Genomic DNA, 21,768 nt, shown 5'->3' with positions numbered 1-21,768 from the left:
TTCCGTGTTGCATGATTATAGAAATACACTATAAAGCCATCTCATTATAACAATGTTATCCTAAAACTGTAACTAGAAAAAAAGCTGCCTTTAAATAAGCTAACTATGGGAGGTAGGGCTGAGTATATGGACATATATGGACTTCCTACGTTGAAGCTTGAGTTATGGCAGCTATGAAGCTGTAAAACCTACTCAGTAAACTGAGTGCATGCCTTTCAGCCCTCTCCAAAGCCTTTATATCACAATAATGGTTCTTCCCAGATGTTGGATGGTGTCAGAATAAAGCTCGATATATTTTCATGGTCTTGACTTTGTTCAGACTCATATTGGACTCGAAGTGAAGCAATCGATATTTTCAGCTGATATTTTAATTTTCTTTTGTATACATTAACTTTAGTGTATTTACTGAAGCTTTGCCTTCATAGACTGAATATTTATGAGCTTCAGGCTCCCAGAGCACATCAGGAAGGTTCAAAATTTGGTGCTTTGTCTTTATTACCTCCACCAAGTCATTGGTCATTCTGCCTGTAAATATGAGAGCTCAAAAACTTTGGCTTATATCCACAAAGGTCTTCGAGGTCAGCTTAATGATTTGTTGATGGAAAATCGACAAAAAGCCTTGTAAGAATCATAGTTTCTAAGTTATAAGTGTGGTCTCTGTTGTCAAAATATAAAAAGTACCATGTAAAGGTTTAAAATACCACATCCGATATGACCTCTGACCTCTCCTTTAAGGGATATGAAAGATAGATTGATCTGAAGGTCAGAGTGATAAAAATGCTATAAATGGTAAGGAAAAACTTGTATTAAGGCACTCCATGATGCTGGATGGTCTTTGAGACAATCGTAGGCATAAAGTGTTCTCACACTGTGGTGAAGTATGCTTTGGAGTCGATTGCTGGGACAGGTACTTGCAAAATGCACCAAAGACTAGAATCATATTGAACAGATTTGGGAAAAAAGCTTCATCCGAAGCAAACCTCTGGAAACAGCTGGAAATTTGGAACTCAATAAAAAAAACAAAAAAAAAAAACAGTTCGAACTTACATATAAACAATGTCAGCAAGAATTTGAAAAGACTTACATGCAAACAAAGCTCTTATTCATAATTACATCACTCTGTGTGAAAACGTGTGCATATTAAAGCTGTTAGATTGTTTGACCACACCTTGATTGCTTCAGTTCAAATCCACTGTGGAAAATAACCGAGGCAAAGACGTGAAACCTGTGTCACGGTCTAAATACTTGTGGACCCAGCAGTGAAATACCTCTTTAATAAAGTCCTTGTTTAGACGCTGTAGGGCAGCAGCTGTCTGTTCTGACAGCCTTCATTCGTCATTTATCTTGAGCTGAAGATTTCGATTTTTAGCACTGCGAGCGAAACTTCACTGCAAAACTACACAGGTTGACATTTTCAACATGATTTATTGATTCGAGATCAAAGGCAGCGCATGCTTTTCTGGGATCAAACAGAGCCAAATGTCTTAAAAACCTCAGAAAGGGTGAACTAAGGAGAGTACACGTGTATTATACAGGGAAACAGCATGAGAATCAGACTGCTCACCAGTATTGGGAATGAGCCACATCCTGTTTGAAAAGTGAAATTCATGTACTCAGCTGCAGATAAACCCTTCTTCCTACTAATAATTCAAGAAGTCTTGCTGCTCGTGTCTTCTTAGTCAGTCTCCAGCAGTTCATCCAAACTGCTTCAAAGTTGGCACGTCAGTGGGGACAACAAGTAAGTGTAGTGTTGAGTTTGATGTTGTCATGAAGAGTGTAGATTTAGACCCAGATGCAGACTCATAAACAGAACTGAACAAAAACAAAGCTTTATTTGGGAGAGCAGAAAGTCCAAAGGCAGCCAGTAACAGAACCCGACAAACTCAAACTGGAAACATGGGAGGAAAGACCAACAGAGAGCAAAGGACAAGACACAACTGAGGAAAACAGATGAAGTTAATCAGCCATAATTAGACTGGGGATGAAAACTAAATACAAAGCACACGGACCAAAAGACTATCAAAGTAAAACAGGAAGTACATACCAGAGGAATGCCTAACACTGAGACTGAAGCTTAACAGGGAGCACAGTGACAAAGTGAAACAAGGACTATGACCATGAACATGACTTAGACAGCAAAGCTAAAACTCAGAAGGTCGATGAATATATCACAGATAAACTAACCAGGTGGCATCTGCTGAATATAAATCTCGAAGTGCCATAAACGATAGGCTAAGGGTTTATGGCACCAAAGTTGAGAGAGCATGACGCATGGTGCCCCTTTTGTCATACAGCAAACAGTGAGCATAGCCAGATAGCAAGGCGATGGGTAGGTGGAAGTAGTCGTTACGTAGCAAAGACGTGCGCTTGCTCACTTGCAAGAGGCCGTTCATATGTTGTTTAGTGCTGTCTTGCCTCCGTTTCACCTCTTTCTGCACGACCCACATGGAGAAGCATTCGGTAGCATTAATGTCACTTTCTCAGCGGTGAGACATCGATAAGAAACATCTAATGTTTAAAGAGTTAATATGAAAGTAAACCACCCTGTTTTGCCTGGAATTTAGGCAAAATAAACTTCCAGCTGTGCAGAGTAATGCCAGACATGAAAAGATGGTGATAATTTTTTGAGTGTACCTCCCAATTTTGTCATATTGCAGATATGTGCTTTGCCTCATGTCTTAATGAGCTGGTATGTTGTGTGGACGTGGGGTTACAAATCTCTTTACTTTAATTTTTGGGGAGTTTTCGAGGATTGAGTGAAAGTTTAGTCATAGATGTTTTATGTCTTAAAGTAACTTAAACTAATTATCCTGACACACAAACAGTGTTTTGCTTTGTTGACAGGAGCCAGGTGAGGTGATTCAGACATCTGCTTACAACGCCTCCAGGACGCCTCCCTGTGGTGGTTATTTTGAGCCACTGGGAGGAAGACAAAAGTGGGGAAGATCAAAAGCATGCTGCAGGGTTTAAATATCCCATCTGGTATGGGAACGCCCTGGGATCCCCCTGCAAACACTGAATCATCTGCTGGAGAGATTTTTGATCTAAAGAGGTGAGAGAAGACAGAGAGGGAGGGAGAGAGAGAGAGCCCACAGAAGCAACAAAGACGAGCACATAAGAGGAAAATATCTGAGGTCAATCAGCAAAAAGAGCCACAGATAAAATGTCTTTACAAAGGATTATTTCACCCCACAAAAGAAGCACATAGTACCAGTTATTCAGTTGTTCATAACTCCAACTGGACACTTAGGAGCACCTGTTCAGCTGGTGTATATATCTAATCAATCAACCATGTAGACAACTCGGGGTATTTAGGTACATAGATTAAGATGACCTGAGCATCAGAATGATTAAGAAAGGTGATTTAAGTAACTTTGAATGTGGTATGGTTGTTGGTCTGAATATTTCAGAAATTCCCAGATCAGCTGGGATTTTCTGGCACTTTTGTCTCTCTCTGGGAGAAGATGTCTTTTTGATGTAAGAGGTCAGAGGAGAATACAAAACTGCTTTAAAGTGTCAGGAAGGCCTCAGTATCTTGTCAGAAGAGCATTTCAAGAACAGCAGAAGACCACACCAGGTGCCACTCCTGTGAGCTAAGAACACCAAACTGAGGTGTAGGCTCACCAACCTTGGACAACAGAAGTTTGGAAAAACATTGTCTGATCTGATGAGTTTTGATTTCTTCTGCTACATTCAGATGGTAGTGTCACAATTTGGTGTAAACAACATGAATGCATGGATCCATCCTGCCTTGGGATGTGCTTACGGCACATCTGCATCAAAATACATGATGCTAAAATATCAAAATCTCTGAGGAATGTTTCCATTACCTTGCTGAATCTGTGCCGCGAATGATTGAGTCAGTCCTGAAGGGGCCTAGCCCAGTATTACCAGGGTATACTTAATAAAGTGACCAGTGGGTGTAATTCTTCCATAATGAATCAGATTCGCATGCAATAAAGTGGCTGGCGACTTTATATGCTTGTGTGACGTTTTTAATGATGACGATGTTTCCTACTGAGAATTTGTCTGTTTGCTTCTACTACAGCTTCTCGTAGTTTTACTGGAACTGGCTCTCTGCTGCAGTGGGGATAATGGAAAGTTCTGTGAAATACTCCATATGCACGTTTTAAACGTTACAGGCTCTGATTTTATTGTAATTTCCCACTTCAAATTGCTGTGTTGTGATGTTCTGGAGAGAGCCATGACTAAAAAATGCAGAGAACCCAAATCTGCTGCTGCAGAAGCTTCAACTTTGAGGGTTTTTGCACAAACTACTTTAAAAGTGACACATCTACAAACCTTTTTACTAGGGGTGCAACGATATTCGTATCGATATTGAACCGTTCGATACAGTGCTTTCGGTTCGGTACGCATATGTATCGAACAATACAACATTTGTAATTTATTTTATCAATTTTCCTTCTGACGATGCTGTCTGTGTTGAGCGCTCAGTGAATCTGTGTTCGACTACTCCGCCTAGGCTGCACTGTCGAGCGCAGATCCACTGAGCGCTCAACACAGACAGCATAGTCAGAAGGAAGAGCGCAGGGCAAGCTAGCGAGACAGAAGTTAAGCTCTCCTTGCAACAGGCAAATTGAACCTCATTCAGATCTGGCGTTTGGAATTATTTTGGTTTTCATGTGACGTATGACCCTGAAGGTAAGCGAGTCATGGACTAAAGTAAAACAGTATGTTGGATGTGCCATGCAATGCTCAATTACATTGGTGGGAGCTAGTGTGTTAGCGCAGTTAGCTCGTTAACATGTTGGCCATCTAGCCCCATGCACGGGGCGATCGGCGGTAGCTCGTTAACGGAGATTTGCCGTGTTGTGGCGTTAAGGTCATTTCAACGAGATTAACCTGAAAGCACTAGTGGGAACACAACGAATATGACTGCACATTTACGCCGACATCATCCTAGTGCAAAGACAAGTGGAAGCAGACAAAAAAAAGCAAGCATGCTACTAACTTTAGCCGAGTCATTTAGACAGCTGTTAGCACATGATTCTCCTTATGCTGCTGAGAATATAGCCCACAAGAAGCGGATAGTATAGCTTTTATTTTGGAAAGAGCCATTTCTCTGTAATAAACTCTCTTTTCCAAAGATGAGTGATTCCTCAATAAGATACAGGGCTTGCAATATCGCTAGCCCGACGTCCCGGAGCTAGCGATTTTTTTCAGTCGGGCTACCAAAATCTATCTCTTCCCTGCCCGTCGGGCTATTGTAGGAAAAATATATGTCAATGCTTTTGCATTCTTTCAGAAATGTAGCTGGGTAATTATGTCATTGGCATCGGTGAGCCACTGTCAATATGTGACATATTGAAGTCGCGTTTGAATTTGCGCTTGTTTTTTTGCTTTCACTTTGCAATCGTGCGAACTGTGTATAGAGAGCGACAGCACTGATCTGTGAGTGATGATAATTTGTGCACCAATTCCTCTGACATCGTCTTATTAATCGTTAGCTTACTATGCAAACATGACAAGTGAAATCTCCCGCAGCAAGCTTAAACATGTGAGAGGTTGATCACGCAGAGAATCGCTGAGCTTATGTGAGTGCGTGTGTAAAAGCAGCAGGATTTATTTCAGTTCTGCTGAGCCAAATAAGACAGGTCAGGGTGAAGAAGTGACAGCCAAAGAAAAGCTTACCACAAAACGGAGAAGTTATGACAAATCAGACTATAAGGCAAAAAGAAAGTGCAGCTTTATGGTTTCATGGACAAAAGAATTTCTGTGGCTGCAAAATGATGAGCTAAATAACCAGGGCTGCACATAAGTGGTCCGCAGGTGTGCATTCGCTGTCAAAATAAAAAACACGCACAAGGGTTAGGGTTAAATTTAAAAACTGTACTTTTGAGTTAAAATATATATTTATAATTTTAATAAATGACAAATTAAAAAGGCATGAACATTTTTTTGTATCGAAAAAATATCGAACCGTGACACCAAAGTATCGAACCGAACCGTGAATTTTGTGTATCGTTGCACCCCTACTTTTTACCATAAGCCACATTCACTCTTTCTGTCACACACATTCACGCTCCGATGGATGCATCAGGGGCAGTTTGGGGGTTCAGTATCTCACCCGAAGACACTCTGACATCCAGACTGGAGGAACCCGGGGATCAAAACAGCAGCCTTCTGATTGGTAGATGGCCTGCTTCCTCCACTCTGTATTGAATAAAAGATGATGGGTTTGGATGTTTTGGAGTTGGCTGATGTGACAAAGGTTCTGTAACAACCGTGATCATCACAGTCTATTAAAAACACAGCTGCTTTATTAAAGACGTAATGATGAGCTCTGCTTTTCCATCTCTGCTCCTGGTAGGACTCGCTAGCAAAAATTAAGTTTTACTTCCTTATTTATGGCAAAATGCAAATGTATGTTTCAGCTGCGTGGGAAAAAAAGCAGAAGGAAAGAGCCCTTAAGTGAGTATGCAGAGTAAAAGGATTAAAGATGCCTCTGGTTTGACTGTTACACAATGCAGGGTAAACTTATTTGACACATTTTAAGCCGATTTTTGGCTTTGAATATTTAAATTTGACCTAATTTTGTTGAAGCTTCTTTTCAGTCAGGCCTAAAAATTAAAGATGCACCAAAGAATTTAATTATTTTGCTTCCTGAATACATTTCCATGCAGCTCTCAATCACGTTGGCAGGTTTTGTGTGTTTGTGCTGGGATAATTAAATCTGAATAATAGCAATGAGAGTACATCCCTCCTTTGACTTTAATGTCCATGGGTCATTAATGGCAGATTTTGGGGGAGCTTTAAATCCAGATGAAGGTGCACAGCAGTGGCACGCTCCTGTTTACTCCTGCAGCGTTTCAGTGTACCCATTCTGTCCACCAAGGGGCGCTAGCAGCCTGCACTTAATCATGTGTCCTTTGGCAGTGCCAAGATTATGAGTCAACCAACTTGAAATCATGTTTTCCTTCAGCACAGCACAAAAATCCAGTGAAGAGAGGCTGGTTCATGAAGGCCAAGCCTCATCGCACAATAGGATTAGCCAGAGGATTTGTCGAGACTTTACAAGCAGGAAATAGAAAGAAGAGCCGAAGACCGAAGAATACTGAAAAAAAAAGCAAAATCATTCAACGGGAAAGTGAGCTGAGGCTGAAGGAAAGGTCTTTAGTTTTACAGATATTTTGTCAAGAATCTGAACTGATTTGAGGATTTTCAATTTAATCCACAATAGCTGTCAACTATTATATTTAAGAGTGAAATATTAGCATTGTTTCAACATTGCACGCATAATTATATTAAAAAAAAATGCGCAGACTCGCAGACTGTTTTCTTATCAACATGCACTTGTATTTTTAATTGGTTTAATTAATTTGCTTAAAAATGAATTTGACTGGTAGCATTAATGTTACTTTTTAGGTATTTTTTTCATTATTTCATTTAATTCAGTTTAATTTATATAGATCCGGTTCACAATAACATTCATCTCAAGACACTACAGTGTTAGAGAGATAAGTCCAATAATTAAATGACCACTATGAGCAAGCACTTGGTGACAGTGGGGAGCAAGAACTCCCTTTTAACAGAAAGAAATGTCTGGCAGAAGAGGGTGAGGGAAAAGAGAAAGAAGAAAAAGAGAGCATAGGTAGGCAGGACAAGAAACAAACCATGGGAGAGAGAAGGCACATTCTGATGGCTATAAAGCAATAATAAGGGGATGGTTCAGCCCTTATACTTTATCAAAAAGGACATTTTAAGCCTAATCTGAGGGGAAGAGAAAGTGTCTGTCTCCTGAATCTAAAATCCAACATTTTATTTGAAATCCTTCTATGGAAGCCCATCTTCTATGGAAACGGCTTCCAATTTAAAGGGATTTAATGAAGCTATTATGAAAGAAATACACTCGCTGGTCACTTTATTAGGTACAACTTGCTACTACTGGTTTGAAGCCCTTCAGAACTGCCTTAGTTCTTCATGGTATAGATTCAACAAGGTTCTGAAAATATTCTGCAGAGATTTTGAGACAATAGCGTCATACAGTTTGATATAGATTTGATTACTTTCAAGCTGTTTATGCTAAATGGTGACCCTACCATCTGAATGTTGACCAGGCAAAATTTTTTCAACCTTATATTAATCCAGTTTTTATGAAGTTGGGTGAACTGTGGCTTTAGCTTCCTGTTCTTAGCTGACAAGAGTAGTGCTCAGTGTGGTCTTCTGCTACTGTTGAGATGCTCTTCTGCATACCTTGGTTGTCACAAGTTATTGTCTGAGTGGCTGTTGCCTTCCTATCAGCTCAAAGCAGTCTCACCATTCTTCTCTGATATCAACAGAAAACTGCCGGTCATTGAATTTTTCTGTTTTTTGAATCATTCTCTGTAAACCCCGGAGTTTCTGAAATACTCAGACAAACAACCATGCCACATTTAAAGTCCCTTAAATGATCTTTCTTCTCCATTCTGATGCACAGTTTCAAGTTCAGCAGGTCATCTTGACGATGTATTGACACCTAAATGCACAGTCCCTACCATGTGACTCACTGAGTAGATGTTTACATTAATGAGTAGTTGAACATGTGTACCTAATGAAGTGTCCAGTGAATGTATCATTCTAGTCCCAGTTAATACTATTGCTGCGGTGTTTTTGAAAACAGCCTGATAATAATAAATAGCAGTAATCCAGCCTACAAGTAATAAATGCATGAACTAGTTTTTTAGCATAACTCCGAGACAGGATGTTCCTAATTTTAGCGATATTGCGCAGATGAAATAACACAGTCCTCTCTCTTTGTTTTATGCACAAGGACATATCCTGGTCAGAGATGACTCAAAGATTTCTCACAGTGCTACTGGAAGCCAAGGCAATGCCATCTAGAGGATTCAGGATTAAAATCTATCCAATATTTGCTTAAAAATATCACACAAATGCTAAAAGTTCAGCATAAAATACAAGGTAAACATGGTGTGTAAACGCTTGTTTGTATGTTTTTAACATATTAAATGCAAAACTAGTTCATGACAATGACTTATTAAAGATACCCCTCTGTCAGATATGCACTGTGCTGAAGGGTTCATTCCCATTCTTCACAGCTCAGCGGTCCGGGCCACCTAAAAGAAACCCTCAGAGATGTGAATAAAAATAATAATAACACATTAGAAACAACATCAAGAATTATGCATCACAAAGCCTCCCTGCTGGGGTTTAATAGAGAAATTAATGCTCTTATTTAAAGATTGCCCTCACTTGATTTTGGCTTCTTGATTTGCCTTCTTATCTTATTTTTTCCTCTATTTTACACATTTATGCAGCCAGCACAAATCAGAAACCGCCCACTCGAGGAAAAAAAACTGCTGGATCTTTACTGGAGGGCGAACAGAAACGCTTGAAATTACAAGGCCTAATTTATTTATTTTTCCTCTATCCTTTGCTAATGATGAAAGCCAGTCATGCGTGGACTAAATGAGCAGCTCCGCATATGGTGCTGCAGCCATGAGGAATGTCAGTTTTAGTGGGCAGCAATTGTCTGCGTGTCCGTCCTGCTCGATTCACTACGCTGCTTCAACATGATCTGCAAGAGTAAAAGAAATCAATGGAGGGGCTGGAAACCTGAGGTAGACACTGCCCAGAACTTTATGTTGTCAGAAATATAAATAAATGAGGCTTTTATCTCCATAGCAGCATTTTATCCACACATAGAGGAGCCAGTTATAATTTCATACAGGCATGAGTACCAGACAGCTCATTTGGCCCGATCTCAGCTACAGCTACCTCATGCAAACATTAATGTCACCCCCTTGTGCTGAGCTTTAATATCGGTTAACTGTGCACTTTTGTTGATTGCCTGTTGTAGATGGTGTAGATGTAGAAAAAAATTCCTTCCTTCCTTCCTTCCTTTTTCTCAAAGAAACAACATGGTCAGTCGCCACAGTGGGTAGCTCTGCACGGTTGATCTGGCAGATTTTTATATACCAGATGCTGTTTCTGATGCAACCCTGAAGAGATTTGTCTCTTCACCTAGGATCAAACTGGGAAAAATGATATTCTTCATACCTTGAGTCGTTTCTCTTCTTCTCCAAACGTTTTCTTCCCATCATTCTGCTACAAGTTCATCTTATTTTTTAATATGTCCAAATAATTTATTACTTTATTAATGATTATAACTATGCAGGCTTTCAAAATCTAAACTGATCTTCTTGTTCTTGAGTGCAACCAGTGGTTTGCACTCCACTGTGTTTCCATTCAAGAAGGCGTCTGTTTATTGTAAGCCTCGACAATGATACCCCTGCCTGCTCCACAGTGTTCTTGACTTGGTTAGCTGTTGTGAAGTTGTATTTATTAACTGTGTAAATAATTCTGTCATCATCTGCTTTAGTTTTTTTCTATGGTCTTTTAGTCCTTTTGGTGTGCTAGCGCACTCCTTTTTAAAAAGGAACCAGCCTGTTGCTTTGGGAACACATAAAGTTTTTGTTGTCTTTTACTTTCAGATTTTCAGCCTAATGATGGCCTCCCTCACTTGCATCAGCATCTCTCTGGACCTCATATTGAGAATACAGAACAGCTACCAAATGCAAGTTTGTCATGGAATAATTAGGCTAATGATCTCAACTGGCTCTCAACTTTGGGGTAACTACGGTGGACTGTGTATAACTATGGCTGTAATTCCTAAAGAGTAAATGCAAGGATGTCAAACTCTTTTTACATTGTGGGCTACATACAGGTGGACCAGTGAAACTCCTTTTTCTGGCAGTGTAAAGTTTTTTAACTACGCATTTAATCCCTGAGAAGTGCAACATCAACAGAACATTTCAGTTTTTATTCATGATAAGGAAATGCCACTGTAGTAAATTATTGTAATTATAAAAGATTTTGTTAATTCACAGAAAATGCCTTTTTTAAAACTGTCGACCCTTTGTTTAAAAAGAGCTATATTTTTAATGACTATTCTTTCATGTAATTGTTTATCTGTTACTCATTTACTTGGTTTAGTATGAATGGCAACGATGGAGGTCTTTATCCGTTCCAAAGCTCTAGTCTTTGCTGAGTCGATTCTGTCCCTTCTCCTTAAGTTTGAGTTAATGCAATAGTTTTCTCAAACCCCTTAAATTAAGGCTAAAAGTCTACACTTCAAACAATCCACTGTGGTGGTGTACAGAAGCAAACAATGGTGGCATTGTGGACCAAACTCACTACAGGTTTATGTTGGGGGTCGAAACAGCAGGTACCAATGCAAAGCAGCAGTGATGACATCCCAGAGGGAGAGATGAATGAGACATTTTGCACTTTAAACAGACTTCAAAATGGGAGGGTGTGTTTTGTATGAGGAGAGAAGCATGTATGATGTGATGTAGCTGCCTGAGCTGGCTCGCAGGCTTTTGCTCCATTCAACTCAAAAAAATGTGCAAAGAGTTTAAGCCCATTATTATCGTGACCTTCATACTGGAAGTAGAGTTTCAGCGCCACTCCAGCTTCATTAAGCCAAACTAATTCACCCAAGTGAGTCATCTTCATCTTGCCTGACACTAAACTGTTCATATCTGTCCGACTATCAAACATCCCCTAATCTGGTCTAATCTATGTTTAATACCTCAAATCAGGATTTCCTTCTGCTGCTTTGGTTGTATAGATTTTGATCAAAATCCTCAAATCTGCCAGGTGCTCTGATCTAAATGTGCTTGCATGGATTTGTGATCCCTGAGAAACACTTCCCATAAACATTTAATACTTCATATAAACTGTGCACATGTTTGAGGTATTTCCCAGTACACCTTCTGCTGGCTCTGGTAAATGCAGAAGAGTACACACACACACACACACACACACACACACACACACACACACACACACACACACACACAGGCCCTTTGCATACAGTATGGAGACACTCAGACGTGCACCCACACGCTAACAGTGACACTTCCAGTATATTCAGGGCATCAAGGCTTCAGTCCTACTGACACCCAGGGGAACTTGTGTCCTTTGTCAAAGCAACTGGTTCTGTTGCAATGGCAGCTTCAGCTAGAAGGCAGCCAGACTGTGTGTGTGTGTGTTTGTGTGTCTGTCTGTGAGTGCGTGTGTGTGTGTCTGTGGGTAAGAGACACTATGAAGGTGAAATAACTGTATGTGTGCAGTATTCGATTGGCAGGTCTACAGTAACACCTACAAACCCAATCTGCATAAAATGCAAATGCAAAAGTGCTCTCAGCTGCCAGGTTTGATTAGCATGTGAGCTACAGCTGCTGCTCGGCTAGTGCTTAGCAACAAGAACGGAGACAAGATGCATCAGCACTTAATCTCTTATCCTGAAAACATTTTCCCGGCAGGGACTGCAGCCAAAAAAGGAAAACAATTGCTGTATGTCAGAAACGTCCACATTTAATTAGAAAGACCCACTGAGAAAACACTTATCAATAATCTGGAGTCATGGAGCAGTGCCAAATCTTACATCACGCCAGCATCCAGCATCCTAAGGTTAAATCAGTGGTTTTCGTTACAGTTCCACCGTAATTTAAAAAAAAAAAATCCATTATACAATACATAATAATCTAAAAAACCTAATATTTTGCATGGCCTCCTTTAGCCTTGATAACAGCTTGCATTCTTGCTGGCACTGTTTAAGTGGGAGAAAATGAACGGCTAGATAATCTCTGCAAACACACATCTACATACAAACACACAAAGTCTTTCAGTGGGGCTTAAGATTTACAGAGTTGTTTGTAAAAAGTAAATTGAGATCATTTGCTCATCAAACATTACTTGCTTCAATCATTCCTTTGAAAAACTGCTCTGCTAATGTGAAGATTTGCTGCTTTTCCTGGTGTTCATTTATAACAAACAGAATGATTTGATGGAGAAAAAAGGCAATAAATCCGAAGACTTTATTTGGGAAGTACAGAGCAGATAATCAAGAAAATAACTAGCAGATTAAAGGAGAGTTTTTTGTTTTTTTTTTAATCCGTGCCACTCTGGCTGCTTCAGTCGACTGTACTTGAGGCCCCCGAGGTTGTCTGGAGTGTTTGTGCATTACGGGCCCTCTAACTTTGCTAGCGTCAAAAACTGTCCTTCTGAGGTTCAGTGATGTTCCTTCGTGTGTGTGTGTGTGGTTGTGTCTCATCTCCAGCCTCTGGCATGGTCAGGTCCAATTTCTATCACTGTGCTCTTTGGACGGGCTAAGAAAAATGGTTTGCTCTGCCTCTGCAATGCACCAGTCATCCGTCCATTTGCTCATGCATCCTCTGTTCGTCCACCTATAGATCCTTCTGTCCATTGATTTATCCAACATGAGTTCTCTTCGCTTTAAATCATCTCCAGATGTGCATTCTTGTACTGCCTGCACTGCAGTTACCACACCCATAATCCCCTGGCTCATATCACTGCAGTTCAGCACATGGTTGCCCCTTGCAACATCATCATCCTCATCTGATTTCACATCTGCACATACCCCGCATCTTAACGCGTCAGATCTCATCGAATGGCATGAGTCTAAAATCCTATCGGGACTGTTCCGGAGGAGCCTACGTGTCGATGAGTTGTGATGATTAAAATAGATTTCAGTCATAGAGTGTTTGCCGTGACTCAATACTAATGTTCTGTCCTGTATTACCACCGAGGTAATCCTCGGATTGGAGCAGACACCCTCAGAGAGAGACTGTGCCACTTCCAACGCCTCTGCGTGTCTGCGGAGAGCAGAGAGACACACGCTGAAAATGTAAGCAAGGAGCACAAAAATCAACACAACTGCCGTGGTGGTTTTAAAGCTGAGCGGGGCAAGATTTTAATAAGATACTACAATTTTATCAGCACAGGCAAACGATTCATGAATCGGCCCTCAAGAAATGACAAATATCAGTTGAACACCATCAAGGCTGGTTTGCAGCTTAAAACAGCGACTTTGAGGTATTTGATGAAGTCTGATGCTCTGCAAAAATGTGTTTAATGTTATGATACTAGCATTTCCGAGAAGGTATAAATGTTATAACAGATGATAAATTAAAGCAGGAATTTCATGTATAATCTTATGCTTGAGAAAAAAAGGATGTTTTTCTTCCTTTAAGTCTCAGGAAAAGCTACAGCAATAAGGCCTGCTGCTCATTTTAACCTGTTCACACAGCAAAATATAAAATAGTGTTCATCAAGAAAAACTGTGCCCTTTTGTTTTTCTTGGAATGAGCGTGAGGACTTTTGTTTCGCCATTTCACGGAGTCAGCAGATATACTGATGCAAAATGTTGTTGATGTAAATTTTTTAAAAAAAGGAGGGAAATGTTATATCCAGTATCATGGGGCCACCCTTCATTTCTTCATGTTTTGCTAGGCAAATGGGAAAAAGGTGCAACAATTTAAGCAAACCTGTGCAAACATACATGGAAATAAAGTATATAAGGTCTGATTTAGACTTCTAACCTATGTATGTGGCAGATGTCATTATCAGCAATTACCATGTGGACATGCCCCAGAGTTTTATATGCGGTACCAGCCGATTGAGACAAATAAAGTACTGTGACTTTTTCCCCTCCTGGTTCACAACTATTTATTGGGGACAGTGTTTTTCAAAGGCAAACATATTTGTCCCTGAAGTTTTTCCACTTATTTGTGCATTTCCCTCAGGTCACTTCCCAGATGTCTCCCTCCAAGCAATTGCTGATGTTCGTGAGTTGATGCTATTACTCTTACTGCTAAATTTAACAGCTGTAGTGGAAAAGTACCTAAAAATACTCAAGATGAATTGACAGCACTGCATCGACCCGACGTGTGGTTACATTTCTCAGGAGGTGCGTGTCAAGTTATGACGTAGAGTTTCTGAGTAGTTTGCGGTTACAATATAACAACGTCACCAATTTCATGCTGAAGTGTAAATCCCCAGTAAGGCCAAAACATAAAAACGACATCTAAACGAATTGCCTCCCCAGAGTCTGGACCTCAACATTATTGAAGCAGTGTGCGATCATCTTGACAGAGAACAGAACAAAAGGCAGAAACATCCAAAGAAGAGCTTTGAATGTCCTTCAAGAAGCCTGGAGAACTATTCCTGAAGACGACTTAAAGAAATGAAAAGAAGGCTGCCTAAGAGAGTTCAGACTGTGCTGAAGAATAAAGATGGTCACACCAAATCAGAGCAGGCAATGTTTTTCTAATCTTCAACTGACCAATTTTGGTGAGCTTGTGTGAATTTTAGCCTAATCCTAATCTAGCATGGTCTTATTAAATTGAGCTCTTGTTTTTTTTTTTACCATTGGTGCGTTTTTTTTGTGCAGGCGTGAACACAGTAATCGCACTTGCGTGCGCACCAAAATAACTGCACCGAGACCCCTTTGGGTGAGGTGCTTTCTGTATGGTCCCAACCAGAGATGGGCAGTAACGCGTTACTTGTTACGCGTTACTGTAATCCGATTACTTTTTCAAGTAACGAGTAAAGTAAGGGATTACTATTGTAAAAACGGTAATTAGATTACCGTTACTTTCCCGTAGGAACGCTGCGTTACTGCGTTACTAAAACCGTGATTTTTTTTGCGAGAATGTCTCATGACAGTGACGTAAGCAAGTGCGACGTTTGTGACAACAGCTGTGTGCAGATCAACAATGGATCATATATCGAATGCAGGAGAGAGTATGAGTGTGCAGCGTTTAAAGCGTGGAAGTACTGACCTTACTTTGAGTTTGATTCCATAAAAAGTGACAAAAACATTAGTGTCCGTTGTGCGTGGGAAGAAAACTTCTTTTTACAGTGAAAAAAAACCCCTAAACTTCCAAGCAAGCACCGAGTGCGCAACGATGTAATGGGAAATTCACAGAGAAACTCGCGGATTCTTCCGCTGACCGCCGCGGCACACCTGCACCAGGGTAAACCTCCGCCTACCCTACTCCTGCTTTACAGGTGAAAATAAAGCAAAAGGACCGCTAGTCTTTGATGTTATTTATTTTCTGCTGTGTTTTACTTGCATCTATTTGAAAGACTGAGTGTAAACACACACAAAAAAAATTATGTGCTGGAATGTGCAGAAAATAGGTTTAAATATTTAACAAATTTCTTCCAGTCAGAGAATGTTGCATATAATTTAATTTTTGCTTGATGCATAAAGTTAAAAGATCAAAACTAATAAAACAAGTTTTAAAAAGAGACTTTTCCATTTGATTACATTTTGTATGATGGATTATGCAGAAAAAGTAGAATTGGGCTGAAAGATCTATCGCTTTATCACCTATTCAGGTTGTAAATCGTGTTTTTAAAAAGTAATTAAGTAACTAAGTAATTAATTACTTTTGAAAATAAGTAATCAGTAAAGTAACGGGATTACTTTTTTGTGGAAGTAATCAGTAATTAGTTACTGATTACTTTTTTCAAGTAACTTGACCAACACCGGTCCCAACAAACTTCAGAGTGACTCGTTTACGATGTGAATGTGGCCCAACACCACTCTGAACCAGCTACCAGGTGTATGTTAGAAGTTTGAGCTAAAAGATTTCCCATAGCCACGTATGCTTTGTATTCTCAATACAGGATGGTGCAATGGTCTGCATAGGCTAGCAACTAGCTGCGAAATGAACGTAAATTATCAGTGTTTTCCGATAGCCCAGAATACAACACCATCTTACTGTACTTACTGCTGTTGCCCCCACCTCAAACACATCTGGTCACTGAGAAGAGTGAATATTGTCACATGGTTTGTAGGGATGCATTTTGGTCTGCTTGGAGTTCACTTGGGTTTTTCTCTGTGTAAAAACAGACCAAACTACGCAAAAATGCTACAAGTTTACAAACTAATCAACTGATCTTGACCAGAATACACAAACTATAGGAGTGAAAACATCCTAAGTTTGTTGCTCACAGGAGTGGCATGTGGTCTTCTGCTTCCTCTTCAAGTCTAAATATCTTGTGTGTTCAGAGATGCTCTTCTGCACACCTTGGGTGTAACAAGTGGTTATTTGAGTTACTGTTGAAGAACTCTGAACTCTGTGACCTCTGAGATAAAAAAAAAAAAGAATTTTCTCCTGGAGAACTTGATATTTTCTCTTTTCCAGATCCTTCACTGTACACTCTGTAGATGGTTGTGTGGGAAAATACCAGAAGATTGACATTTCCTGAAAGTCTCTTAAATCACTTTTTTGCCTCCTTCTGATGCTCACTTTGAACTTAGGTTTGGCTACATACCAAAATGCACAGAGCTGCTGCCATGTGATTGACCAATTAGATACTGGTGTATTTAATGAAGTGGTCAGTCAATGTATGTAAAGCTCCGTTGCACCGACTTGATTTTTACATAAAGTGTTTTATAAATAAAAGACTATTTCTTCTTCCAGAAATTTAATTCAGTGTTGATAATAAATTCTGTAGCATTTAAAGGCCAAAGAAAAACTACAGCAACTTCTTTTAAAGTCCTTAAAAACTGAGGCGACAGTACTCTCTTTCATATAAAACCTCCAAACTGTCATGTTTGTTCTGATGTTTCATGTTTCATTTTTTAAACAGTCAGTTTAAAAATTCTTGCCTCTTTCAAAAAAGAGGCAAGAATTTATCCTAATGTTTATCTTCTAAGCGAGTTAGACCCTGACAACTGTGAAGCAGAAAGAAACGAGCCCCTAAGATGTTGAAGTCTATTTTTATTCATGCTTTTCTCTTCTTCTTTCAAGGTAGACAACATCTGCATTTCCTAAGGGCGTTTTGGTTTTTCTAAAGAGGATATACTTTGATAAGAGATTTGAAGTAATCTGCAGCTTTGGAGTCAAGATAAGGCCACGTTCAAGTGTTGAGAAATGTGCAACTTCGGAAACTTATGAGACCTGTTTTCCATACAAACTTGTGTTCATTGTTAAAATCGCTCCAGGAGATCAAGGTTAATATTTCATTGCATCCCCCTTCAGAGGACAATGAGATGGGAAACAAAGCCTCCCTCCTGACTCTGGTCATCAATGTGTAATATGTTTTCTTTTTCCTCCTGTGTGCCATCAAATAAACTAAACTTCCTTACAGATAAATGCCCAACATATCTCGCATTTGTGTTGTTTTTGAACACTAGTAAAGTACGACCACAGCATTGGAGGCTAGAGGAGTCGCACACACTCAAAGCTCCTCACCAAACAAAAGTCTATTCATCATCGGTTTTTGCCAGGAGGCAATGTGTACCCATTATGGGCCGCATTGACCACATGAACAGAAAGGGTCAGACAGTATTTTCCATTAGGAGCGTGGAGCTTTAGAGTTGAGGGCGAAGGCTTTTAGAGCATGCTGAACACTTATGAGTGCTTTATTGTTCCCAAGACATAGGAGTGCTCCGGTTTGAGCTATCGGGGATAAATTCTCAACATAAAAGAGGATAGGAGCACGTTATAAAAAGGAAATTGGTTCAAAAGGGCTTATATGTTGCTCTTCATTTTTGTCATCATTTATGTTTAAGCAAAGCTTCATCTTTATCACCAAACCGTATATCTACTTCTTTTTTTTCCCACTACAGGCTTAGAAAAATAATGTTTTAATACCAATAAAATAGGAAATTATTAGAGGTTTTTATGTCCTCAGCCAGATTTAAAATATTTCAAGAAAGAGCGGAGAGGGTGTATCAACTGTTCCTGTAACAAATATTTACTTTAATCACTATTTATAAGAGGAAAAAAAGATCCCCAGCATTAATACACCACCTTCATCAGAATTAAATGTTTGATTAACCATCAGAGTAATTTGATTTTGGTGTGACTGAAAGGAACCCTGAAATGTGTAGCCAAAGGACAGATATGTGGATGGATGGATGGGTGGATGGGTGGATTGATTGAGAGGAGCTTGACATTTGTGATTCTGAGTCAACATCTTAATCTGTTTCATGGATTACAGTGCTGATGGTCCAACTGACAATCCACCCAATAAGGGTGATTAGAGAAGTCTAAAGTTGGCCAACACTGGCTTATTACCAATTCCTGCTAAGATTTTCACATGTTCAAATGAATATTGTGTCTTAATTATATTTGTGATGGTTATGTGTTGATTTCACTTTTGGGTTTGCAACTGTAAATACTGTGCCTTGTGATTTTTGTAGTGTGACCTGGTCCCTAGTTTGGCTTGTTGGTCGATTTTATTAGAACTTCCATTAGGCTGCAATCTAAAATGATTCAATTCATATCAGAGAGCCAATATAGGAGACCAGTGATACATTTTACAGATTCAAGCAGCCAGACAGCATTGAGAAATTCTTTTGGAGATACCTGTCTGGTTTCTCTGCATTACTGCGTCTTCTCATCATGGAGTTTATCTGTTGAATCTGATAAGCAGCACTAACAGCACTGACAACAGAAGCTTGAAATACAAAAAGCCAACACTAAGTGCACCGGTTAAAAAAGAAGTATCAAATCTCACATGGTAACAATAGCAGGACAAACTTAACACTTCAGGGGGGAAAATGCTTTGATGTTTATGTATTTGAGTTATTGGAAAGGGGCTCATGAAAGCAACAACATCAAATTAAAAATTACACTCACCAGCCACCTCATTATAGATACATGTTCAACGAGTTGCTGCCATATGACTGTCTGATTAGATATCTGTATTAACAACCAGTTGAAGTTCAAAATGAGCATCACAATGGGGAAGAAAAGTCATTAAAGTGACTCTGAACGTGGCATGGCATTTAGTCTGAATATTTTAGAAAGTGATGATCTTCTGGCATTTTCCCACACAGCCATCTGTAGAGTTTACACAAAACAGTCTGCAAAACAAAATATATCCAGTGAGTAACAGTTCTCTGGGAGAAAATGATGATGTCAGAGGTTAGAGAAGAATAGGCAGAAGAAAACTTTGCCTGGTTTAATGAGTCTTAATTTCTGCTGTGACGCTCAAATAGTAGGTCAGCATGGGTCTATGCACACTTTTGGTCCCTTAGTACCAACTGAGCATCATTTAAGTACCACAGCCTACCTGAGTGTCGTTGCTGACCACCCTTTTACGACCACAGTGTACCATCTTCTAATGGCTGCTTCCAGCAGGGTGTCACAAAGCTCAGATCATATCAGACTGGTTTCTTGAACATGACAATGAGTTCACTGTACTCACATGGCTTCCACAATCACCAGATCTAAATCTAACAGGGCTGGGATGTGGTGGTTTTTGATCTGTAACTGACAAATCTGCAGGAACTGTGTAATGCTGTCATGTTAATACAGACCATAGATGAATCTATATCTTCGTGGCATTGATGAATCTATGCCATGAAGAATCAAGACAGGTTTGAAGGCAACAGGGAGTCTAACCTGGATCTAGAATGATTTAAGTAAAAAAGTTTTGATTAGAAGCTGAGTGTATTTTTTTTAAAAAGCTCTGGATCACATTTAAAGCCTCAGAGGAATTTACCTCAGTTTGATTTCGAAATAAGTCCAATAAAAACATCAATATACAACAGCCTTCAGCTGAAACAAGAAAAGATATAAATGTAGATACAGAACCTACATAAAGTTCAAAAAGAAGGTAAAGGCTAACCTTAATATAGATTATCTGATGTGGGATGCAGAAAAACTGAGATCTGTATCTAGCTAATGGTAAAACCAACATTGTGTCCTTGAACACTTATCTGAAAACTCACTAGAATCTAGTATTAGAATAATAATAATATATAATATAACAGACAGGTGAAAATCTAAAATTACAGGGGGGCATGAATACTTCCTCGTGCTACACCAAAGCTTTATTAAAAAATAAATTCTGGTCATCTATGGATGTGTCAGCTGTGTAATTTCTCATAAACATGACTAAACCATGCCTGCAGTCATCTTTAAACAGCCATATGGCTTTTTAAAAATATCATATAAGGATTATTATCAGCATATAAGTGACAACACATACAGACAGATGCAGGAGGCCCAGAATATTGCTTTATGACACATACAAGTTTTATTAGAATATTTTGATATAATTTATTTATTCTTTACTTGTTTCATTTCCAATAATCAGCAGACGGTGTAGATTTTGAGGATATTTTGAAAGTTGAATGGCTGTAGCCCAAGTCTATGACAGTCAGTGGTTACATGTTGTTGCTGTTACTCACGGAAAATCAATACTGATTGCAGAGGAAGGGATAACAGGCGTAGCTCAAAGTCAATATGAATCGTCACTCTCCTACTTTGCCTCTTTATTGTCCGCATGAAAGAGATTCTTACATTTCTAAGTTGTGGTGTTTCTCGGAGTCATTTTAGCACTTTTATTCTAGTCTTTTATGCTGATTTTCTACTTTAGCTCAAGATGGCCTAGACTGAAGTCTGTGAATTGGAAACTCAAGGAACATGAGAGGCAATAAGCTGCATATTGCAACTTAGTGTTGTGCAAAAGTCTCGAGTCACTTGTTATTTCTTTGTATTCTTCCCCCCAAAAAAGAAAAACAGGTGTAGCAATTTACACTGAAACAGCAAAAGAACACTATTCATTTTGGAATTTCCTGTATTTTGTGACTTAATAATTGCAGTGATGGTAGACACTGGTACTGCTGAGCCACCAGGACAACCCTTTATGAGTCCGAGTTTCACAACTAACATGGAAAAGTTGAATTATGCTCCCAGCTCTTCCATCTCTTTCCCCACATGTGTGACCACTTTCATCCTCTCATCAACAATCAGTGGGATTGACTGTCAGTGCGATCTTCTCTCACTCTCTCCTTCACGCCTCTCTGCCTCCATTAGGACCCTGGTACCCTGACAGGGGATGTGGGTGGATATGAGGACAGGCTCTGTTTGGCAGGAGTGTTGGGGGTAGGGGTGGGGGTACATTTACTGGATCAGCCTGGGTTCATCACCTTGCTGGAGGCCATAGGCGGCGGGGGGGTTGACTCTACTT

Source organism: Aulonocara stuartgranti (assembly GCF_965226115.1).
Source record: "Aulonocara stuartgranti genome assembly, chromosome: 23".
NCBI lineage: Eukaryota > Metazoa > Chordata > Actinopteri > Cichliformes > Cichlidae > Aulonocara > Aulonocara stuartgranti.
This window is presented reverse-complemented; position numbering follows the sequence as displayed.